This window comes from Pinus tabuliformis, chromosome J (genome assembly GCF_031772625.1).
Source record: "Pinus tabuliformis cultivar Carrire ecotype Pingquan chromosome J, CPIR1, whole genome shotgun sequence".
Lineage (NCBI taxonomy): Eukaryota > Viridiplantae > Streptophyta > Pinopsida > Pinales > Pinaceae > Pinus > Pinus tabuliformis.
The window spans coordinates 1,286,994,827-1,287,021,441 of NC_142295.1; positions in this window are offsets into that span (position 1 = coordinate 1,286,994,827).

The window sequence follows — 26,615 nt, forward strand, 5'->3', positions numbered from 1 at the left end:
CCCCGGTACAGATGATGAACATTTCGTATTTCATTTGCCAGAACATAGAGAGGATGACCACCCTTTTGCAGAACAAAACCCCTCAGCAGCAACTTAACAATGTTTATCATTTTGCTCTCATCAAGATTTTGGTGGTTCATCAGCTTGGATTATAGGGCATCACTTGGGATGATTTCATCTCCCATGATTTTTTCAGAGCTTCACAGGGGCTTTTAGAGGTTGGGCATGAGACAGGTGGACCTTCTCATCAGTATGAGCACCATGAGACCGTTAGTGTGCCGGTATTCATCACATATCAGAGGGGCACTAGACATTTGTTTGCAGCAGCGAAGCGAGTGTTATCTCCACCTGGTGTGGAAGGGACCTCGCTTCCGACATTAGCACCACAGGTACAGGACAAAGGCAAGAGGCCAATGCAGGATGAGGGGCCTTCAGGTGAACAAGAGACCGACTTCATTCTCATTCATGATGATGATACAGATATGGGCCCGGAAAGTGCCAAACTTAGGGAGATCATTCAGGAGCAGCAAACAGAGATCAAGGCCTTATCCCTTGACTTGGAGAGGGCTAATTGGACTATGAAATACTTGGATCAGAGGAACAAACAGATTGAAGATCAGCAAGCAATCATGGAGTTACAAAACATCCGCGAGAATCGCCAAGCTGCACAAAGGAGAAGGATTGAGCTCACTTCATTGGAGCAAGAGATTAATGATGATCGGGAGTCTTGGCTCGAAAGAGTCAACATCCACTTAGAGGGACTGCTGGACAAGGCTGACAGAGACAAAGAATTGTTGAGACACATGGCTTTCCACTACATGGTGCGGAACAAGGTTTGCAAGGCATGAATAAGGAATCTAAAGGCAAAATTAAAGAAGGCAATAAGGAAGCAAAAGAGGCAAAAGGAGCATGATCGTCTTCAGATATTGGCCAGAGTCTCTTTATCCTAGCATGAAACTTGATGGAGAAGCTCCAGCCCAAATTTCAAGAAATTTGGGGCATTTTTGGCATTTTGACAAATTTTGGCACAAAAAACAGGGTTTTTCTCCCTATGCGCCGTGCCACGTGGCGCGCGCTTTTGCTAGGGAGCTCCAAATAGCAAAAAATTTGTGTTTCTGGATTTGGCATGAAAAATCATGGTTGTTGGTGCATGGAAAAGAAATTTGGGCAAGTTTTGAGTCCTCAGGAGGTCAAAAACACTCAAAAAATGACCTCACTGCCCCTATTTTGACACACAGGAAGCAGTCTTGGGAGATTGAAGTTTTGGAGGGGAAAATGACATCCAAATTCAGAAATTTCACTTGAGTTGGAAGGTAGATAGGTAGGGCTTTCTAGCAAGCACACTTAGGTTCAATTTTGACTTCAGGAAGTGCCTCAAAATCAGCTCCAAAGTGGCACGATGCATAGAGAATCAAGCGCGGTGCATAGAGGATTTTTGCCTATTTTTCACTGTTCAGCTCAGAAATTCGCCCAGTTTTGACCAGTTTTGCTTTTTGATCTTACTCTTGACCTTGCATGATGTAATTTGATAACCATGATGTAATATTGGCACATTTTTACTTGTTCTAGAGGATTCATTCACTAAAAAGTGAAAATTAAATGAATGAATCAGTTTCCTAGCATATAGGGGTAAGTTGTTTGACTACCTAGATTTCAGTTCCTTGTTTAGAATTGGTTCAAATAGCTCCTAGAATGATGAGCTCGACCCCTAGAGGCATGGGAAGGAGTTATGCTTGTCTATATCATGTAATTTCTTAGTCATTTTCAGGGTTGGACACTTGGGATTGCTTGGCACTCTATTGTACATTTCATTTCTACAATTTTGGCAAAGGAAGGACTAGGGTTTTGCAGCACTTGTTGGGATCCATGTGGCTCTATGTTTTGATGGTGTGTTTCTCTATGTATTTGTAAGTTCACTGATGTTTATGTGTATCATTTTTCCTTCTCTTGTCTTTTGCAATTAAACAAATGAGTGATTAAGGTAGAATTCATTGGACTGCTATGCTCTACCTTGATATTTTGTTTAATTCTTCATGTTTTCATCTGTTTGAGGAGGACTCTTGAGACCTTCTTGCCCTCCTTGGCTCCTCACCAGTCTGATCCACCCATTCATTCAATCCAAAGCATCAAAACTACTGCCTATCTTGCCCCTACCTGAACTTTGCAAAAATCTGGCCTCATCCCCGGACCCAAAATTTGCCTGTCCCTTTTTTCCAACAAAACCCCCAAAAACTCAAATCAAAACTTTGCACTTCATACCTAGCCTAAGATCATTTGTTAAATCAGTCATCTCAAGCCCCATCGATTATCTTTCGCTGAGATTGACCCGGAGAGAGCCCTCTCCTGTCCTCGTAGGGCTAGCTATGAGGCTGAGCATGGTTTGATGTCGACCTGGAAGCTTACCTTTTCAACCTGAGGTAAATCTAGGCTCTAACACGGTCCACAAGATTGCGGCTGCGCCCGAAGGACTGCTCTACCATGCAGAAAGGTCAAGAAGTGACCATTAACACCACTATTCATGACAAGAAAGCTGAGCTACATCAAGGAGGAGTGGGCAGTGGGCCTTTAAGACAAAAGTTCCGAGCTAGATATGAGAAGATATGCCTCCTAGACACTATTAATAAACTAGAATTAGAGGGAAGGGATCCATTCAAAATTACGTGTTCCTCTAACAACCTGTGGACGGCACCGGGACATTTGAGATTTGAACCAGTAATGACCAACAAGCACTCAGCTACCAGGTATCCCATGAGTACCATGGCGAGAACTCGAGCATGGTTCACGAAAGAACTATGCGCAACCCAGGAGGAGCCAAATGAAGTAGCGACAGCCCCCGAAGTTCCGAAATCCCCACGCACACCGCGGCCTTAGAAAAACAAGTAGACGATAGGGTCAGTCAGGGTCTCACTGAGATTCAACAAGTTATCAGAAGTTGAGAAGGGTAAAGCAATCACCACTGAACTCGAGGACGATGATGAAGATTTGCAGGCTTTGATCACTTAGATTTAAGCATAAGATGAGGATGAAGAGGATGTTTTCCAAATACCTTCACGACCCCCATATATTTGCCCATGGAACGGGACAACCAAGATACCAAAGGACCTGGAAGCTGCAAAGAATACACTCCAGACCCCACTTCTTCCGAATGAGATAAGGTTTGATGGTTTACCACTAGGCCGAGTTCCGAGCATCAAGCTTGAAGATTGGGAACTTGCAGACAATGACAAGTTCCCTGAATTGATCAAAGACAAATTACTGCCGCAGAAGTGGTTACTAGGTGTGGAGAAGGCGAGATTACTTAATATACGATGGATACCGCACTATCACCGCACGGCCATCACCATTTTTGTTATCCAATAGTTACTATGTCTGGTACATGATGGGTATCTTTGGTTGGAGGATCTGATTCCTATCACAGTTGATTTATTACATCGAATTACCCACTTGCCTATCAAAGGGAATGACCCTACAAACATAGCTGGAATGATTAGTGATGTGGGTCTCGTAGAAACAATGAAGACTAAATATAAGTTGGAGAAATCGAAGCAGGGGTATGTAATAGCAAGCATCAAAGACCGGGGGGTGCAAATCACCACCTAGCTATTAGCAAGTAAACTAATGAGGAAATGCCACACAGATGAGGTGCTAGCTCCTGCCATTGCAGAAGGGGTTCAGTTCAACTAGGCACAGTTTTTATGCAAAAAAATTTTGACAAATTGTTAGGAAGCACAGGACAAAGGTAAGGCATTTGATTATGCATGGTTTCTACTATCAATCCTTCTGGTTGCAGGAGAACCACTGCAAGGTAGCCAGTTTCTCAACATTGAGGATAGCCTACCTGAAGCAGTGTGGTATACTTCACTCTGGGCTACAAAGGACGTAGTGAGGGTTTTTGAAATCAAGGTCCTTTAGACCTTCATGGAAGGGAGTATCCGACCATGGATCGCTCGTAGACCACAGATGTCTCTAATAATATACAACAATTTCCAAAGCACAATCGAGTTCAAAGCGGACATGCATAACATATATATCTGAGCATGGAAGGATCCAAAGTGAGCATGGGTTACACTTCTATTCATTACAACAAACGACGTGATTTACGAGGTATGAGCAGCATGGCCTCCAAGGTGGCGTGCCCCAAACAAGGCCATCCTAGAAAAAATGGCAGCACAGTAGCGGAAAAAGGAACTTCAGCAGCGACTCACTCAATTGGCAGAAAAGACACGACAGGGACAAAAGGCAGCTTCACAGTAGGAGGCAACCAAGGAACCGATAGCCGAAGAGACCACGGCTGATCAGGAAATGGCCTTGGAATAGGACACGCAAAGGGAAAAGGAGACACAGGAATGCACAGACCATCTTACAGAATCGACCCAAGTCAAGTGGTCATGCACCAAGGAATCGCTGCACACACGCAAAAAGTCAAAAACAGCGAAGGCCTTGGTGAAAGAGTTTATTGACAGTGGCCAGCCAGTGAGTAATGTCCCTACCGGTGCATTGGCAGAGCTAATCACAAAACAGACAACTATGTTGGGGGAGATCCGAGTGCAGTTGCAGGCATTACAGGTGCGATCCTCAGGTAGGATCATCCTAAATCTAGCAGAGGACACAACCGCAGCCGAGCATAGGGTGTGCTCTCACATAATGAACACCATAGCATTTCCAGCAGGCGCTGTCCTAGGAAAAGTCGCAGGCGAAGAGCGTAGTTGGGGTTTGAATCTGGCTACCCTTCCAAGAGAAATATTATACCAACTATAGGATGGGGTAACTAATGAGCTTCGTGCCAGGGAAGGCAGCACCTTCCAAGCCTTGACGGAGCATAGGGAAAATTTGGAGCAGGTCACTCTCCAGCACGATGACTTGGTCGCACACTACCAGGAAGTGGAACAGGCCGTGATGGAGGCTTGCAGCAAGGTACTAGAGCTAGCTATCCCCGCAGACCTTCCAACAACTGCCAATATTCATCACATGGCTGCAGGATTCCGTACGGCCCAACAGGAGACCGCGAAGGCTTAGTGGGAATTAAATTTACAAATTGCAGAGCTAAGACTGAAGGTGCAGCCGCCCACAGCTCTGGAAGTTCGAGAATGGCATGCGACGAAATTCAAGCTGGACTACAAATGATAAAGCGTGATATCCAAGATTGCTCGAGACTCTTAGATCAGTCCCTCCTTACGCTCACCGCCCTCCAAGAAGACCCAACTATACAACAAGTAGACTGAAGTGCGGGAGTTGCAGCAGGCTTATGACACAGTCCGAGGGGCTACAGAGACAGTCGGTATCACGTAGCGCTTGGCTAAAATGAAGGAGGCCCAGGCTCTCAAGGTACAAGTTGACACTGCGTGACAAAAGGAGGCAGTGCTTAAAGAACTCATCCAACCCTGGCTTGATGAAGCATTTGCGGTCTCTACAACCATCGAAGGAAAGTTAGCACACATGCAAGCAGTATGTGATCAAGGACAGGGAACTGCAAATGATACGGAAGCATCACCGGCTCGCGTAGAACAGGTACAGAGGATAGCGACAGAGTTTGTTGAAAGCACAAGCGACGCGCATAAATTGCTGACCAACCTCCACGTGAAAGTTACTGCACCAGCCACATGACTCAGGACGAGTCACGATGATTGTGTTGGGGGAATTTTGGGTAGCAGAGGCACTGCGTAGTAGTTTTTGGGGCTCAAAGGCCGCAATTTTTGGTAAAGATATGGTAAATACTCTGCGAGATGCGCGGAGCGTGAAGTGTAATGAGTCAAGTCAAAGGGTTGTTCGCTTAAAAATAATGTAAAATGAGTCAGTCTGCCCATGGTCCGTGGACCATGGAAATGTATAAATAGAGCAAGGCTCTATGGTTAGAATTCAGTTAGTTTCTTTTGATATGCATTATTGATTTGAAATGTAATGGGTTTAGGAGGCAAGAAGTTTTGGAGCATCTGTAAGTTCCAGTCAAGGGTGTTGGTGGGTAGATAGAGGCTCTGCAGCTGTGTGCACAGAGGCCTGGTAGAGTCCGCAGCTGAGTGCACGGACCCTTGCAGGTGAGTGCACAAGGTAGATCTGGATATATTGGCAAAAGAGTTGAATAAAGATAAGTTGGTTCTGAAATACAGTGTTGATTCTGAACTATTGTGGATCCGGTTAATTTATGGTTGATATATCTGTTTGATCTGTGTACTTATGCTTATGTTATGAGTTTATGCAAATCTATAACTTTTCTGGGTGTGCGCACTGGTTATCTCTATTAAATGTTTTCTTAAAGACCATAAAAAGTAGATATGATCTATAACAACTCATTAATAACAAATATTAAGGAATTGCCTTGTTCTAGATCTACACACAAGCAGAGTAGCATGAGGCCACAGAACGGCACGCGAACCCTCCAGACCACATCAAGACTTCCCAAGGGTGCGAAAACCTGGTTCTAGCACCCTCCCCTGCAACCTCGGGTGAGACCTCAGTCTACACTCCGTGGGGTATTGCCAAAAGGGCCGGTAGCTGCGGGATTTGTTTGGCTAAATAACTTTTCCGAACCTGGGTCAGGGCCTAATAAGCCAACATCTAGCAACTGATAGTACACTTTGACTCCATCTAATCTCAATTGGGTCTCTGTCTAAACCGACACGCATGAGTTATTTATAAGACAATATTTGGTTATCTGAAGTGCAACAGTTACATGCATGAAAGCATTAACTAACTGAACTCACAATTAATTCAACAAACTGTTTGAATTAATCTAACTAGACTTGACTCAGTTAAATGAGCCAATTAATTACAATGCAATATTACAACTCATCCTTATCTCTTTAACTGATGGATAAATTCCTCAATTAATGGAGAAATTGTTGCATGTCTCCACATTGACTTCATGTTTGATTTTCCTTAACTAATTAACTCAAGATGAATTAATTAATTATTTTACAAACAACTGCTAAGATCAAATTCGAATTTTACTTCTCTATTTTAGTTTAGGGAGTGACTAAAATAGGAAGGTATCGATAAATGTTATTTAAGAATGTTATTTTTAGCACTTCCATTTTTCATTCCTTGTTTCTATGTTCAACACTGGCTGAACTTCTATTTATAGCAGTGCTATTTTTAGCATTTCTTGTTGCTATTTTCAATGCTATCACATAAACATGCCTGTTGGTATATGTCTCAGCTAGACTTACAATGACTCAAGGATTTTACAATTTTGTATTTTCTTTTTCTCTGCTTCCAGATTCTATATCCTCGAAATTGCTTCATTCTCTGTTGAACTTTCTTGTTACAGGCTTTATTTACTTGCTGCTGTTGCAAATTTTCTTTGACTTGTTTTGAACTTGTTCTAGAAAACAATTGGATCATGTCTTCTACACCTGCCTCTTGAAATATTCGTTCAACCATGGACTACTGCCATAACATCACATCTTCAAACTGTCTTATTTTCTCTGCTTCTTGCGCTTCATATACATGTCTTTCTTTCTGCCATATTTCTTGATAGCAAAGTCTTATCTTTTCTTGACTGCATTGTTGAAAAATGGTTTCAGTGCATTCATCTTTGTCTTCAGAAACATTCATATCATTCTTTTCCGTTTCATCATCAGGTACTGTTGCTTTTTTCCTGTAATCTGCACCAAATTTATTAACAACCTTTTTTTCAACTTTTTTGCCCATGCTATTCTGAACACCTGCATATTAAAAAATAATGTTAAAAACATCTTTAATATGACTCTCTTCAGTGAGAGCTTCCTGCTCTACATCTGCCTCTTTTTCAACTGCATGGAGGTTGTCTTCCACTGTTACGCTATTAGTGGATATTCTTATGAAAAAATCTTCAATCACTTTATCATGTTCTTGATCATCAACTACTGCTAGATGACATACTACTTCATGAGCAGTTCCAACTTCTTCATATCTTGCTACTACAGTAGCAACTTCACCCTTCAATGCTTCATCAAATATGTTACTTACCATATTGCCACAATCAATCCCTGTTTCAAAAAAGAGACCACACATATCATCAACATAATGTTCATCTACACTATGGTGGGATATATGAGCATGCATGTGCTCATTGTCAATTTCATTGACAATTTTAGCTTCACCAAATTCATCAACCGCAGTTGAATTCACCAATTCACATATAACTTTGTAGTCATCATCCACATGTGTCACACCACAATGGGATTCACCATCTGCACCATCCACATTACAATGGAGTCCTTGAGAATTTATTTTATCTTGCTTTGTTTCACACACAGAGGCTTCAACTTCTCTCTCTGCAAATTTTGTTCAATCTTCTTCATCCATATGCATGCTTGCATAACGGGTTTCAATTTTATGGTCTTGACAACCATCATCCACTTTTGAGTGGGGTTCTCCAAGCTCTGCTTTCCTCTTAGAGTCTTGCTCATCTATTCTTAGATTTGCAGCTGATTTCTTTGCTTGTGACATAACCTGATGTTGCATGTTGCTCCCCCTTGCACCAAACTCTGCTTCTAGGAATTTTCATGCTTCCCTGAAAGTTGTAGCGTTTGCTACCCTGCAAAAACACTTCTCATCCAATGCATGTTTTATAAAATTCAATGCTAAAACATCACATACTACATCATATGGGTTATTAGATTCCACACTCAATTAACTCTTTAGCTCTAAGAAAAGTTAACATCTTGATAACCCAATGATCAAAATATTCACCTGTAAACATAGGAGGTGGTAGCAAATCAAAGCTACACCAATCACCCTCGATTTCTTCTTTGTCTTCTGCTAGACTTATCAATTCTGCGGCTGCAGCCTGAACCGCTCTAACCATGACAATGATTGTTGCCTCTTCCTTTCGATTTCTTTTCTTAATATGCTTCAGTTGCGCTTTACGACCCATGACTGCAGTCATTCTCTGTTTTATGACTACTTTGCTGATTGCATGAGGTTATTTTCCATATCACCCAAGAAAAAAAAATATGATTTTCAATCTGTGCCCCGTAAGGCACAATCTTCACCAAAAAAATTGTCATGCTTGACAAAACACCAAAACTTGACAGACTTTACAAAGCCCTAAATTCTCTTGGCAAATAATTTTTTTTTTTTTTTTAAATCCCCTTTTATTTTATTCTCTTACCAAAAAAACATCATTTTCAATAAAACCTTTCAATTTTTTTTTATTTTTTATTTTTTAAATAATCTCCTTTGTAATAAATTCCACCCAATTTTGTTCTTTGTTTATTTAAAAAGACTTTTCAAAAACCCCTTTTTGAATTCGATTTTGAATTCGAAAAATACTTTACCTTGACTCCCTTAAAACTTACGTAACTCCTTAACAAACTTTTAAGGGTCAAACTTCTTTTCTTTAAGTCAACTCCATAACAAACTTACGTGACTGTCTTTAACCAAATTTCCATGCCCTTTTAAAAATTGCTCTTCACTTGTACAGTGATATGGGGTTTAACGGTAAGTTTCGTTGGGTGAAACCCATGAGACGGAGGTTCAAATCTCGTTGAGTACATGGCCTGTTGTGTCTTGGCTAGAAGAGTAGGCGACCCCAGAGTGGACGTCTCGCCTCTTGTTGAGGCATAAGTTCTTGCTATGTGTGGCTTGCAGGTTGCTGCACCTAGCCTAGGTTTATAGTGGCAGCCAGTTGGATTTGATCCTGGGCCTGCCCAGGATAACTCTCACCAGTTACCGATTGTCCTAGTGTTAAAAAAAAAAATTGCTCTTCACTTGATTACCGCCCCCATGACTGCTCGAGGCCCGAAACTTACGGAAGTCCACGAATTAAATTCAAAAATGAATATAACTCCAAAAAATACCCACGTGACTATTTAACGCCTTTTAAACTCGGCATGTGACTGTTGTTGACTTGTCTTGCGTCTTTTAAAAACGCTGCTAGTTTTCAACTAGATTCACTGTGTTGGTTCACAGACCCACGGCGACTTCTTTTTTTTTTTGTCTTCTTCCGCTAGCAGCGTCTAGGGTTGTGTCCCTATTCCTCTCTTTACGTTGCCAGATAAAAATGGAAAAATTGATGGCTCGACTCCCAGTTACTACTATGGTTGTGCCGCTTCTCTCCACGATGCTTCTCACGGCCGCTCTGCAGGCTAGCGCATAATTACATACACAACGACGGTTCGACAAAGTGAACGGATTTGCAGACCTTTTGATGTTGACACAGTAGTTCGGCTGTAGCATTTCCTAAACCTCTCAATCTAAATTTATTTTAAGTTTCGATACCAATTTGTTGGAAAGGCTGAGGACACAAAATATAGATTTATAAAACATAGATTTACACATTAAACATGAGCTAGTGAAGCTTTTCTATTGATCACACAAAACATAATGATTACAATGAGGTTATTTATCCTTTTCTAATTAGCGACTTGCCTAAAATAGCTTGACATGCAACCACACACTCATAGTCGTGTATCACTAAACTCGACTTGACTCAACATCAACCGAGTCCACTCCTTAAAGTGACTCTCTAAATTTATCCAACTACACTTTTAAGTGACTCTCTAAATTTATCCAACTACACATATAGGAGTAATTACTATTTCTAACAAAACTTAACTTCTTGGTCTTCCTCTACAACTAATTTTACTGTCAATTTCAATCTCGATTTTTGGGTTTGAATAAATTCACGACATAATAAAGGGATTGAGAGAATTAGAAATGACAACCTGGACACCAATGGAGGCTGAAGCAAGATCTTTGTCCACCAAGAAAAGAAGTAACATGACTTGTTAGTCTGGATGGATTCATGGAGGGTGGGGAAATTTTTAGGAGTTGCATCAATCTGAGTAAAACCCATGGTTTCTGCCCTATTTGCAATGTTGTTTCCAAAACGGCTACAATGAGAAGGCAGTAAACTCACTCACTGAGTCCATCCATATAATTATGCTCAATGGCGGCCATGTAATGAAAGAGGGCCATCACAAAGCCCAAAGAGACCTTTAATTCTACCAACATGTTGTGCTGAGAGCAACTGATGCATAAAAAAATCAACCAATGCAGAGAAAATATTCCATGCCGCCATCTCCATCTTTCTGCCATCAACCAATTCACGACCCATGGGAGCACACAATTTTCATGGTTTGGGAGCATTTTTTTTGGCAAAATGAAACTGGACAGTTCTCTCTAATTTTAACTGACCATTTTCACATGTGCAAGGGGAGCTGAGCAGGTGCAATGAATCTCAGGAGCTGTGGGAGAACACAATTTTCAGGGTTTTGGGGCATTTTTTTTAATGCAAAATGAAATTGGAGAATTTTCTCTCACGAGTCCGCCAATTAAGAAATCATTTCAATTTAACAAAGACACTGCAGGCCAAGCAGATCAAAATGATGCAACGTTCACTGTGTGCTTGAGGCTTACAAGCTATGTTATGTAGAAGGGTTACACGCTATGTTATGGAGAAAGTGTGGTGAGGACACGTGATCTTCATGTGAGAGCCCACATGGTCTATCCTGTTTCAGGTTGTTTATTGTATACCTAATTAATGGCTATAATCTCCATTGTGTTACGTGTGTTACTTAATACCTCCTTAATTAAGTATACCCTCAAGACCATATAATTAATATGATTATTATATTGACTTTTATGCGTAATACATGTGGGGCTCGTAATATGTAAGCTAGTCGAGTGTGATGATCTTCCCCTTCTGGTGCAACAAAATAACACAATACAGAAGAGGCGATCATTAGTTGTAGTCATGGACCCATATTTGGGTGTAGTCATGGACTCGTCTGTTTCACCGTTATATCACCTCATTTCCCAGATCAATCCGAGCCCAAATATATATTACTAATCATTCCATCTGAAAATAAATTGATCGAATTCAGCCGTCAAAAAATAAAATACATATATAATATCTACTTTCTAGCCCCAAGGAAGAGAAATAGATGACCAAGTTGTTTCACATCAAGGTCCAAAATTTACGTTTATTGTTTGTTCGACCCGAGTTCATAGTTTCATTTTATTTCGACACAATTAGTTGATAAGCTTGGCCTAGAGACTCGTTAGCTGGTAGAATGTGATCGTATTAGATAATGTTAGGGTAGCATATTGGGTAATAATCTGGTTAATCTAATGCGAATTGAATACATCCTGGTCCTTAGGTGTTGTGGCCAATGCAATACGTCTGTATGGTTTCATGAGTGGTCCATCAACTGAATTCGGTCAAGCAAGTTGGTAGAAACTAGCTTGATCTAAATGGATATGGAGATGATTCAACTGCCTGCTAAAGGATCAGATAAAATCAAGGACCAACCTATAGTCGAGTCCTAATGTTTCATTACTTTATAGTTTAGAGAGATGATGGATTAGCATGGGTTTTTCTACTTCATTATGCTACCTTCTAATGATTCTAATGATTGATTTTTCCTTAGAAGTTGTTTCAAACTATGGATGCCGAAACTACATACTTCCCCACACTAAAACTGCGTAAAAACTTTGGTGAATCCGGCTACGCACACTTCCTACTCGACTGCACACTTCTCCCTCAGCAGGGACTTGTTGCCTAACAACCCTCCTTATTTAAAATAGAAAAAGATAAATGTTGTTTTTTCTATTTAAGCAAGTGTAAAAATCTCGTTTCGAATGCCAATCCAAAAAAAATATCGGCATGGGATGGTTTTTTAGTTTGTGGTATTTCACAAATTTGTCTGCTTGTCACACATGTGGTAGGCGACGCGTTGAGGTAGTTCTTTTTATTACATGCCATAAGAGACATGTGTTACATTTGTTGCTTAACTTGTTATGCTCTCAACCTGCAAAATGATACCCAAATACAGAATATGCGAAGAAAAGATACCCAGAACACAGAATAGCAATGATTTTATTATTCAGAGAGTAATGTTCACTTGCCTCTTCGAGGGGGTAACCTCCAATAGAGCAGAGCTCGACTACAAAATAAGACACGATGCTCCTCGCAGGGAGTCTCTATCCTTTATATATGACTCATACATGCAATACCATGGGCCAATACTGTGGGTTTTATTAATACCATCTATCTAATACTACGGCCCATTTGCAACTAACTGTGGTTCCGTCATTAATTGCGGATTAACCACTTACAATTATTAATATGGGCTTTATTTACTCTTGACTATGACGTGATCCCATTACATAAATAAGGGGGTTAGGGTGGGACCCTAACATGCCCTCCCCCTTAAGACTAGCCTTGTCCTCAAGGCTGAAGCTGCGGAAACTGCTGAAGAATAGTGGTTGGTTCCCAAGTTGCATCTTACGGAGAGGTGTCTTTCCATTTGACGAGGACTTCCTTAATCATGCGGCCGCATAGTTGCTTGTCTCGTGTGTCTAGGACCTGGTCGGGTTGAAGCCAGATGGACCCTTCTTCGTCCAATTCAGGTAGACTGGTCTGAATTCTGCAATTGTTCCCAATCACTTTCTTGAGGCATGAGACATGGAAAACTGGATGGATTTTTGCAGTGGGTGGCAAGGCCAACTTGTAGGCCACTTCTCCAATGCGCTGAAGTACTTGATATGGTCCGTAGAATTTGGGAGAGAGTTTCTGACACCCCTTGTCTTTGAGTGATGTTTGCTTATATGGTTGGAGCCGTAAAAAGACTTGATCCCCTTCTTGAAATTGGCGCTCTGAGCGATGCTGGTCTACCTGTTGCTTCATGCGGTTCTGAGCTTGATGAAGATTCTCTCGAAGATGGGCGAGCATGGTTGTGCGGTGTTGTAGGAGTTGATCCACTGCTTGTACTTTTGATCATCCCTTGAGAGACGAAGTAGGTGAAGGCGGGAGTTGACCATATACTGCTTCATAGGGAATCATTTTGGTGGTGGCATGATAGTTGGTGTTATACCACCATTCAGCCAGAGGTAGCCACTGTACCCAAAGGTGTTGCTTTTCTGAAGTGAAACACCTAAGGTAGGTTTCTAGACATTTGTTGACGGCTTCGGTTTGACCATCTGTTTGTGGATGATAGGAAGTACTGAGTTTTAGTTGAGTGCCTTGTATTCTGAAGAGTTCCTACCAAAAATTACTGGTGAAGATCGGGTCGCGGTCGGACACAATAGAAGTGGGCATGCCATGCAATTTGAAGATCTGATCCATGAAAGATTGAGCAACCAAAGTTGGTGTAAATGGGTGGGGTAGGGCACAGAAATGAGCATACTTCGACAGTCGGTCCACAACCACCATGATGACTGACTTGTTCCCTGACTTTGGAAGACCTGTAATGAAATCCATAGAAACCTCCGTCCAAATTGATGCCGGAATGGGCAATGGTTGTAATGTGCCTGGTGTGTTGACGGTTTCCCCTTTGTGGCGTTGACAGACATCGCATTCTGCTACGAAAGTAAGGATGTCCTTTTTCATGCCTGTCCAAAAAAATGATCTTCTGGTGCGAGCATACGTCTTCTGAAAGCCCGAATGTCCTACAATGGGAGATGAGTGCAATTCTGCCAAAATGCGACTTTTGAGGGTGGATGTTGGTGATATTACGACTCTGTCCTTGTAGCGAAGAATATCATCCTGCCATGAGTAGCCCTTGGTGGAATTTGGATCTACCTGCAATTGAGAAATGAGTTGGGAGAGCCCGGGGTGTGAAAACCATTCCCTGCGAGCCTCTTCAATCCATTTTGGAATGGGGAGGGAAATTGATAGCAAAGTACTTTCCTCCTCAAATTGGCGAGATAATGCATCTGCTACACTATTGTGTTTCCCTTTCTTGTAAATGATCTCATAATCATATCCCAGCATTTTGGCTAGCCATTTATTTTGTTGTGGGGAGGATAGGCATTGCTCCAAAAAATATTTAAGAATGTGATGATCTATGTGGATTTGGAAACGTCGCCCCAATAAATAAGGTTGCCAGGTCTCGACTGCATGTAAGATGGCCATCATTTCCTTCTCGTAGGTAGATTGGCCTAGATTCCTCCCACTGAGTTGTTGGCTTGTGAAGGCCAACGGTCGCCCTTCCTGCATTAAGACCGCCCCAATACCTGTACCCGAAGCATCACATTCAATGACAAAAGATTTGGTGAAGTCAGGTAGTGCTAAGACTGGAGTGGAACACAAGGCATTTTTTAGAGCTTTAAAGGCCTATCGTGCTTCCTCATTCCAGAAGAATGAATTTTTCTTTAGGAGTTGGGTGAGGGGCTTCGCTATGCGACCATAGTTGCGGACAAATTTACGATAATAGCCTGTGAGACCCAAAAATCCTCTCAAGCTCTTCAAGGTCTTAGGTTGAGGCCATTCCTGCATTGCCTGGATCTTTTTGGGGTCCATCTTGACACCCCACAATGTGGCCCAAATACTCTACTTCTGCCATGCCAAACGAACACTTGGACATCTTGACAAATAATTTATGCTTGCGGAGCAGTTGCAAGAGTAGATCTACATGCTGAAGATGTGCGGCCCAAGTGCAACTATAGATGAGGATGTCATCGAAGAAGACAAGGACAAATTTCCTGAGATATGGTTTGAGAATGTGGTTCATAAGGCTCTGAAAAGTAGAGGGGGCATTACAAAGACCAAATGGCATGACCAGGAATTCATAATGGCCTTCATGAGTTCGGAAAGCAGTCTTGGGGATGTCGACTTCCTTCATGTGAATTTGGTGGTAGCCTGAGCGAAGATCTAGCTTAGTGAAGAATTGAGCCCCATTGAGTTCATCCAGCAAATCATCAACCACCGGGATGGGAAATTTATCTTTGAATGTCAACTTATTGAGGGCCCTGAAGTCGGGACACATCCGCCACTCCCCATATTTCTTGAGCACCATGACCACTGGGGATGAATAAGGACTAATGCTGGGACGAATGACACCTGCTTCCAAAAGTTCCTTGATGATTTTTTCTATTTCATTCTTTTGGGTGAACGGATATCTGTATGGGCGCACATTTAGGGGTTGGGCCCCTGGAACCAAGGCGATGCTATGATCATGTTCCCCTCGCGAGGGTGGAAGCTCATGAGGCTTGTCAAAGACCGGCAGATGGTTATTTAAAATCTGTTGCATCTTAGGATGAATTGGCAGAGGCTTGGTTTCGACTGCCTGGATGGCATTAAATTGACCTACAACTCCATGATTGCCCTTTTTTAACAATTTTTCCATCCTATGCGAGCTGATGATAGAGGGGGCTCCCACCTGGAGTCCACGGAGGGTATGTGTGTAGTTGTTCTACTTAAAACTCATATATAACCCCTAGAAATCCATTGTGATTGGCCCAAGAGTGCGGAGCCATTCAGCGCTGAGGACAATGTCGCAACCCCCCATGTGTATGGCAAACATGTGAGTTTTCAACTGATAATCCCCCATTTGAAGTTTGACATTTTCACAGCGGCCTTCACATTTCATTGTGCCTCCATCCGCAATTTGAACTTGGAAGTTAGAAATTGCTTGTACAAAACAATGCACTGCTTCTGCGACTTTTTGATGGATGAAATTATGTGTACTTCCACTATCAATCAAGGCTACTACTAGGCGATGTTTAAATAAAACCTCTGATTTTGAGAGTTTGAGGGGAAGAAATCCCTACCAAAGCATGCAACGAAATAACTGGTTCATCAGAGACATTGTCCTTTTGGTTGTCTTCTTCTAGCGGCTCATGTTCCTCCAGTGGTGGATCTTCCTTTGTTGAGCTGTAGTCAGTGGCATCAATTTGAAAAAATTTGGGCTCCTTGCATTTATGACCTAGGGAGTATTTTTCATCACAGTAGTAACATAGGCCTTGCTTTCTTCTTTCGTCCATTTCCGCAGGTGACACCTTTTGGACCTTAAGTGTTTGAGTCGTGTTGTGAGCCTGTGGGGGGCGACCTTTAGCGGAGAAATTTGGGTGACTGTATTGGGCTGCTAATGCACGTTCCACGTTACGAGCGACCTTGCAAGCCTCCGTCCATGTGGGAGGGTGGTGTAGTAGGACTTGGGTTTTGATAGCTTCTTTAAGACCGCTGATAAAACATTCCGTGTAGAACACATCTGAGAGACCCCAAGTGCGGAAGGCTAAAGCTTCAAAAGCTGTAATATATTCATCCACTGTACCAGTCTGTCGGAGCTTAGTAAGACGACCCAAAAAAGATGATTCCTGGTCAAAGCGGTCTTGAAGAGCTTTGGTGAATTTGGTCCAAGTATTAAAAGGTCCAGTGCAACGTTGATGCCATTCCCACCATTGCCACCTTTCATTGTCCAAGTACATGCTCCCCAACATAAGCTGAATCTCATCATCGAAGATGCGATTCAGTTTGAAATACTACTCCATTTGTGCTATCCATGCTGACAGGTGAGAGCCATCAAATTTATGCATATCCAACTTGGGAGGTCGCTGACTGGGTGGTGGGTGGGTGTGCCAGATGTGAGGAGAGTGGCTAGACTCACCCTCATTGTGTTCAGTGCCATTATACTCCTCCTCGTGGGCTTGCTCCTTGCCCTTCGGGACTATTTTCTCGACCATGTTACATAGTCCGGTAAGCTGAAGGTGGAGGTTGTGCATTGATTCTTCAAATTTGTCCATCCTTTCATTGGCCATCGCTTGAGCTCTAGTTTCTACCATACACCAATCGGGTTTTTTGAAAATTGGGACCGCCTAAGACAATTTTCACTAAGAAGTGAATGGTACCACCGTGCTCAGCTCGTCGTCCTGATTCTGATGGGCTAGATCACCAATAAGCACCCCGAAAGATCCCAGACTTTTTTTTTTCTTTTTTTTTTTCTGAAAACTCCTAACGGAGTTTTACTCCTTCCTTATCAATACTGCAGTGGCCAAATTCTCAAAATGTCAATGCGCCCAAAAGTCCTGCAAAAATTATACCCTGGTATAGGAACCCTTCACAACGACTCCGATCTGGGGAATCTGAGAGATCTGAATGGCGGAATAGACTGCTTCTGTGGATCTGATGGATCTAATAGATCGGAATGGCTGATCTGCAAACTCGAGACTGCGGGACTGATGTCTGCTGCTGCTGCACCCCTTTGCACAAGCGGATCTAGAAGAGATGTTGTGTGATCCCCCGATATAAAAGGGAACTAAGCTCTTGAGGAGTGTCAGGTGCTACAGATCGCAATATACATAAGGGTCTGGCAGTAGTACTCGGCCCAATGTTTCAGGGCTCTAACTAAGGAGGATCGATCGTACCCTTAGCCGTACAACCCGACTACCCTATCGTACGGGCAAGTAATCTCCCCGAGTGCTGTTCTCGGTGTACTGTAGCCGCAAGATGGCCGACAGTTTATCTATGGCGAGGTTTCAAGGGAGCCTAGGGGGCTTCCGATATACCCAGAGGGTACGTGGAAGATAATCCATGCGCGGTTCTGTCTAATGCGCTACTACTCGAAGGGGTACCCACAGGGGTTACAAGGGAGTCCAACAGACATGACCACCTCTTGTATTTATTGCGTGCATGCCTCCCCAAATCCACAGGTTTATGCGCTCAACGATAGATCCCGTGGTTTAAAGACGCCAGAACACGTCTCTAGCCAAAAAAAAAAAAAAAAAATTGCTAAGAAATGGAGAACCCACCGGCCCTGGAAAGTGCTCTGATACCACTTGTTATGCTCTCAACCTGCAAAATGATACCCAAATACAGAATATGTGAAGAAAAGATACCCAGAACACAGAATAGCAATGATTTTATTATTCAGAGAGTAATGTTCACTTGCCTCTTCGAGGGGGCAACCTCCAATAGAGCAGAGCTCGACTACAAAATAAGACACGATGCTCCTCGCAGGGAGTCTCTATCCTTTATATATGACTCATACATGCAATACCACGGGCCAATACCGTGGGTTTTATTAATACCATCTATCTAATACTACGGCCCATTTGCAACTAACTGTGGTTCCATCATTAATTGCGGATTAACCACTTACAATTATTAATATGGGCTTTATTGACTCTTGACTATGACGTGATCCCATTACATAAATAAGGGGGTTAGGGTGGGACCCTAACATAACTTGAACCGATTTGAACTTTGAATGTATATGCATATAATTGTTGGAAACCAGATGTAATTCCAACAACCTGTCACCAATATTCAACAACTATTTAATGCTGGATCTAGAAATCAACCGCTGTTCTAGAAGTCGGTGGATACATTGACAATGGGGGAAGCTTCTCTAGGAAGCCACCACCCAAATCTCTAGAGCTTTCTCTTGATGTGTATAAATACAGTATTGAAACAGCGAATGAAACCAAGTTGTGTTTTGAGTTGTTTGTATATGTGTTTTCTGTTCTGTGTTTGCGTACCTGCTCTCCTTTTCAAGGTATCAGAGCTGAGGGTGTGTAAGTTGGTATCAGAGACGAGGGTTTCGGCAGAGTGGTGAGCTCAGTGAGTATTGCTGAGCCGAGAGCTCATGAGCGAGGGCGACTGAGCTGTGAGCTTGTAGTGAGGGTTTCCGCTGTGTCTAGTGTGTGCAAGTCGAGCGATCAAACTGAGTGAAATATCTTTGTGTGGAGCGCAAGTTGAAGCGCTATTGTTAACACTAGAGTGTTGTTTGAAGCCAAAGTCTGGTGGAGGCCTGGTGCAGACAAGGCCGAGGACGTGTGCGGTCCAGCGTTGTCCGGAAGAGGGCATAAGGTCTAAACTCGGGTTGTGGGTTGTTAGAATCCAAGCTGTAGTGAGTCTGTCCGCTGAAAAGTTGTGTGTATGTATGTTGTAAGCTGCGTTGAAGCTTGTGTTTTCAATGTTCTCCTCTGATTGAAGCTACTTGGGATGTGATTCTATGAAAAAGATATTTTTTTGCAGAAAATATCATTGCTATCAGTTGAACGAGCCACCGCAAATTTTGTAAGTGTGAAGAGTATTGGCCTGAGGAGGCCGTGTTTGGTGCATCTGCCAGGAGCCGAACAGTTGGTCTATTGTGTTGGATGTTAGTGTAAAGGCCGCCCAATTTAGAGAGCTTCTCGATGGTGTCTAATTGCGCTTGTTGAGACCTGTGTGCAACCAAAGGTTGCCAAGATTTGCGGTGCGTGGGAGGTGATTCTGGTCCTGTCAATTGAAGAAGCCGCTGCAGATCGGTGTTGTGTGGATGAGTGTTGCATGTTGATTGAAGGTCGCTGCGGGAGGTGCAGCGTGGTTGCGTGAGCTATTGTTGTTCATGTGCTTGTATGGATGGTGATGCATCCAATGAGTTGAGAGCTGAGAGTAATATGAGACGGGTGAAGGTTCTAGTGAACTGCGAATTGTGCCTGTTGTGGATCACAGCATCTGTAGCTGTGTTAAAAGAAGAAGTGTTCTGTTGAAGTGTGGGAGTTGTGCGTGTGGTAGAGCTGTGTGCTCATATAGTTGGGAGCTGTGTGCTCAACCAGTTGTTGGCTCACTCAGGTGAGCTGTGAGGTAGGCCCAAGCCTGAGGACGTGGAATAGAGTCGTTGCCTGCAGAGTTTCGGCTGTGGAGAGAAAGCCGATTGTGGAGATTCGGTGGAGTGAAGGTCTCAAGGAGTGAGATCTCATCTATGTGAATTTTTTCTTGAAGCTGTATGTTGCAGTGCGTTGGACAGAGAGCAAGTTGGTGCTGACTGTGGAGTAAAAGCTTGCGGCTTGGTATAGCCTGGCAGTTGAATTTTCTCAAATGGCAATAGTTGCAGAAGAAGATCTGAATCAGATAGAAGAATTGGAAGACACTGATGCAATACTGAAACGATTAATGCCAGTTCTGCCAATTTTCTCAGGTAAAAATTTTAAGCTTTGGGCAATTAAAATGGAAGGATTGCTTGGTTCGGTAGATTTATGGAAATTTGTCCAAGAAACTTCTATGAATTTGAATGATAAGTGTAGAAATGCAATAGCATTGTTTCTCATCATATCAGCTTTAGATGAAAATATTTTGTCTAATATTTTGTATGAATTTGGTGAAATACGTGATGCAAAAATATTTTGGGATATTCTTGAAATGAAATACATTATGGAGGGTAGTGAGAAAGCTGAAGTTAATGAAGGTGTTGTAGCTAAAAGTGATTGTGTTGAAAGTATCATAGCTGGGATTAAGGCTGAAAGTATGTCTTTAACTGACAATAGCGTAGTATGTGATAGTAAGGAAATTACCTGTGATGCAGAAAATTATGAAGTCAAATTTGATGACAATTATGTATCCCATGATGAGTGGTTAAATATGATGCATGAAAAGCATCTTATTGATGAGTTGTTGTTTGGTGAGAAGAGTTGCCTACCTCCATACACAAATCAAATGCAGGACAACATGTTTGCAGTAACAGAATTGGCGAAAGAGGTTGAAGACATGACTCAACCAACTATATCAGCAAAGAAAGATGAAGGAAGCAAAGTTTTTTCCAAAGCGCACGATGACAAAAATCAATATGGTTTTGTTTATGAATCTAACATTGTTTTTGAGTGTGCAGATATTGACAATAAGGAAGAAGCATCAAAACTTGAAGAAATTGCAAGCATTAAGGACAAGTATGGGTCCCAAGAACGTGAAGCAATGTTGAAGAATGTTAACCTGCAATCAAGAAAGGAGAAGCTCCATCACTATTTTATGGCAAGAAAAGTGAAGATGAAGTTGCATCAACAAATGAACAAGAATGGACCTTTTAGTAAGAAGACAAAAATGAAATGTTTGTTGTAAGCCTAGCTGAGACTTAGACCAGCAGGCATGACAATTAAGAGTATAGTGTCTTGTTTATTGTATGTAGTTGGAATTAAGGGGGAGTATTGGAAACCAGATGTAATTCCAACAACCTGTCACCAATATTCAACAACTATTTAATGCTGGATCTAGAAATCAGCCGCTGTTCTAGAAGTCGGCGGATACATTGACAATGGGGGAAGCTTCTCCAAGAAGCCACCGCCCAAATCTCCAAAGCTTTCTCTTGATGTGTATAAATACAGGATTGAAACAGCGAATGAAACCAAGTTGTGTTCTGAGTTGTTTGTATATGTGTTTTCTGTTATGTGTTTGCGTCCCTGCTCTCCTTTTCATGGTATCAGAGCTGAGGGTGTGTAAGTATAATGTCTAGACGTCTATGGATTTGAATGATATGTATCTGAATCATCTTCTTGAACAAGAAGAGCTTCAAAAAGTGTAATTTGGACCATCGTAATAACTTTTTATTTCCTAATCGATTGCGCATTTGCTTAACACCTCATGTCCACCCCTCATTACATTTTCCAAAGTTATTACCTTGCCCTCTTATACACTGATACAAAGACATAACTTATAAAGCCTGTATACTCTATAAATTATGACCCAACTAATCTTACCCATTCCATTGCCATGATATAAAAACAGGTAGGAATGAATGAATAACAATCATTTACAACAAAAGAATGAATAACAACAATCTACATCATCTGGATTTGAACAACTCTTCATACAAAATTGAAACAACTTTTTGTGAACATTGAAAACTATATGTACCATTAGACAACAAAAAACTATAAATTCAAGGAAAGCCCAGTTTTCATGTCTACATTCCTCTATTAATTCATAATTAGAATGCAACTCACACAGAAAATTGACCTTATTCTACCATTCTATATAGACACAATACTCTTCATAAAAAAATTGCAGGAACGTTTTGTGAACACTATCTATAGCATTAGACAACATGGAAATATAAATTCAAGGAAAGTGAAATTTTCCTCTCTACGTTCCTCTATTAATCCACAATCAGTGACAAGTTTCACAGTGCTCCAAAGCCATTACAGTTTTGTGTATTTTTTCTTTCAAATTGAGATAGAGAAGGCACAATTTGGGTCTCTAGGATCCATTGTGGAGCTAAGGCATTTTTTTCTATCAATTCTAGGCATAGTGAGCTTCTAACTTACAAAATTGGAAAGCAAGGTAGACATATAGAGCAAGACTATATTCAAATCAAATAAAGGAAAAATAATAATATAGATAGAGTAAGAAGAAAAAATTGTATGGATAAGTTGTACCTATCTCTACAATGGTGCTGAAGCTTACTGGCTAAGTTGTGAAGCTTCTTGGCTTAACTTTGATCTATGCCTTGGTTGCATGAAGCTCCTCGACTCAAATCTCAGTGGTGAATGATAAAGCTGCTCTCATGTGTAGATTACATCCATGAACAAGCTTGATATCCATATGTGCATTTGAAATGAAACCAACCTAATGTTTATATATTTATGAGAAAACCTTACAAAAGTAAGAAGAAATATTTGCAAATTAAACAATGGGATGTTCAAATGAATGCTATTATTATTAAGGTGCATTTCGCCATGTAAGTTTGTTTTGGATGTTGAAAAGTACACGATTGTATTTTCCCAGTAGTAGAAATAGTAGACATGTAAGGGTTGCACATTAGAGTGTATCGATATCCATATGAATATTTTAAAATGAAAGAACTCTAATGTTTATGTATTTATGAGAAAAGTTTATAAGAGTAAGAAGAACTGTGGCAACCCAAGTTCTAAAACTTTGATAAAGGAGGGGAAGAAAATGGAGATGGAAATACTATAGGAAAAAGTTCATGAGAAGATGTTTTGGGAGGACCAGATTTTTTGTTAATTTCCTGTAGGGGAAGGGTTGATTCAAAGTAATAAGGAAGTTCTTTAGAGTGCATGAGGGTTGCGCAAAGGCATTCGATTCCATTTAAAGTCTCCGTTCTAATAGAGAGGGTGAAAAGGTCATGATGACACTTAATCTTGGTGGAGATGTCTCTAATGGATTCTAGCTCGCTTGAAAGGAGACATAGGTTCTTCGTTGCTACGCCCAAGAGTTCAATTCCAACATCATCAAAAGAAATGACATGTTCCAGATGGCCAATGTGGTCATATAATTGAGGACAGAGTACATAGTGATAGTCACATTCAATTGATACACCATTACATTTTGTGTAATGCCACATGTTGTTAGAATGTTGCACAACTTTTTTCATGCATTGCATGTTGTAAATGCTAAGGGGGCACACAAGGAAGTAAAATTCTTTCATTTTGATTTTTGTAGCAGTAGCAGGAATGACAACCCATCGATCTTTCTCGATGAGGGGCATTGCAACAAGTTCATAGATTATTTTTATTTTAAGGGGTCTGCCCGAGATGCCTGTGTATTTTCGGCTTAATGAAGGTTAGGATGCATTGGAATGTATTTCCCGAAACCATTGTTGGAGTGGTTATGTTTTAGCAATATCTACATTTATAAGAAGGCAGTTGATGGGAATTGATTTGATGGTATTTATATTGAACTCGATGACATGACCCCCTTTAATTGCAAGGACTAGAATGGTTTGTGAAGAACGATGATTAGAAAGTTTGTTCCCTTCGGCATGACATCATACACCTGTCAGGCGGAAAGAGTCGATTGTGCAGACACAACCAACCTCCCTAGGAGCCTAAGACTCTCTAGTGACAAACAAGACAAACAAGAGCAATCCTTCTCTAAACATGCATTTACTATATAAGAAATCAAGTGTTTAGATCCTACCTGTAATCCAACGCTGTTGTAGCAGTCCAGCTCCGCTGATCCGGATGAGCTCCTCCTTCACTTTGAAACTTGCATTCACTAACAATCAAACGATTAAATAGCACTTGATAATCTCATAAAATAAAACATATTTAACACATAGACCAAGGAGTACATGAAACAACTCATAAATAACAAGTTATTGAGAAGAATGGACTCATTTGCATTAATAGGAAACAAAAGGAACAATTACAACCTGAGCCTTGGTGTTGTGCAAGTCCCTCCCAGGGTCCATCAAGAGTTCTCCTTTACTTTGACAAAGCTCACCCACTTCCAAATAGAACAAGCAAAGATGGAAATCTCTCCTCACAAGCTTCTAAATGGGAGTCCTAATTCCAGCAGCATCTACCCTTAGAAATGTTTAGCTTCCAACCTCCCCTCCTTCTGGCCCAATGCCTGTATTTATAGTGCTCAAGAGGAAGTTAATCAGGTCCACCATCAATGGGATAATCCCCTCTTTGGATGGGATAGCTCCCTCATTGATGGGATAAGTTCCTCTTTGGTAGGGGTACATGAACCATCTGGAGGCGCTCAATACACGTCGAACAACCTTCTAGAATGCTCTAGAAATGACCACAAGTAACTTTTTAAAGATGAAATTTGCGCATTTTGACCTTTACAGGGGGACGCACCTGCCCCTTTACATACAGGGCGTCCAAGGACGCAACTTTTGTGAACATTGGGTGCGTACCCGCAGGTAAGGTTGAGAGAACCTGCGTACCCAGAGATAAATACATTTATAAAGACTTTCTCTCTTTTTGGAGTTTGACATGGAGAGCAGAGGCATAAGACTTGCCTAAGAGGATAGCATGACTGTTGATAGAGCCATACTAACTGTAAATAGTCATGGTGACATTTTTTAGTGTAACAGATTGCCCCCTAAAGTGCGAAGCCTGTAATAGATTAGGGTTTTATATTACCTAGGAAGGGTGAAGCGCTTTATCATTTCAAGGATTATCTCGTGGAGAGCCTGGTCAGAACCTGCAATTTTCAACACAAAATACATGTATAAGATTATATCATCACTGAGGTAGGCATTCCCATACTCAGATCAAAACTTTAACTAACAGACTAACTACTCTGATACAGGAATGATCTTGCAGTACATCATAATCATAGACTTTTGTAGACGCAGTATGGGCGCAGCCATCTGTTTATGATTAGTCTACTTAGATAATGAATACAAAACTCCTCGCAGCCTGGATGGTGGAAACTAGATCCAGGGTCTTCATTTCTACCTCCCGAATTGGTACGATTCTAGCCATGCGAATAAATGAGTTGATGTCGAACATGGTAGAAACCACTTGATTACCAGTCGATGATGTAAACTGTTAACAAGTGTGAGAGAGACCACCAGTAATGTCAATGGTTCTCAAAGTACCCAGTACAATGCATGAGATGTGAATGAATGAGTTGATGTCGAACATTTCACGGAATCCTTCAATCGAAAGTCAATGATGTAAACTGTCGTCAAAGGCGAGAAACCTACCATTGATGCATGCAGACTCCAAGGTACTGACAATTTCTAAGTCATCTCTCTAGATAATGTGCTGATGTCGATAGAAAGCGACCCGTTGCAGGCAAGCCCACAACACGAAATCATTTGTTCAAGTTGAAGAAATGTTGCTGTAAGGACTGACTCAGGGATGGTCAAATGGATGACAAGTATTTTGCAGATGAAAGTTTTGCTTGCAGACCTCTTGAACACATAACGACACGATAGATGGATTGGTGATGAATAACTCAAAGTTAATCCCCGGAACCCGGCTGAAGACTTTCAAAGTGGTTTGATTAACTGTGAGGTAAAGGATTTCCCAACCCAGGTGAATGAAAAGTGTCGTGTTCAAGAGTGGTAATAAAGTTTCTTCTGAGACAAAAGATAACAAACAGGTTCATTCTTCTCTCTTTTCCCCCACCATTTCTGGCAAGTACCTCTTTATTTTTAACAAGCTTGAGGAGGATAACATATGCTTGATTATAAGCCCATCCTTCGGATGAGTCCAACCTAGTTTTGATTCGAACCCTAGGAAGGAGTGGTTCGTTCCTGTTTGTAATTGAACAAGTCCTTTACTGTGAAATGTTTAACGAGCCCAGTATAGGAGAAACTCGGCGTTTTTCAATTTTAGAGAGTCTGAAAAACTTAAGAAGACTCCAAGTTGAACTTTTTCGTAGATTTGTGTCCCTCAAGCCCGAAAAAGTATAAAATAATACCTGGGGGAACCGCTTGATCTTGCGACCA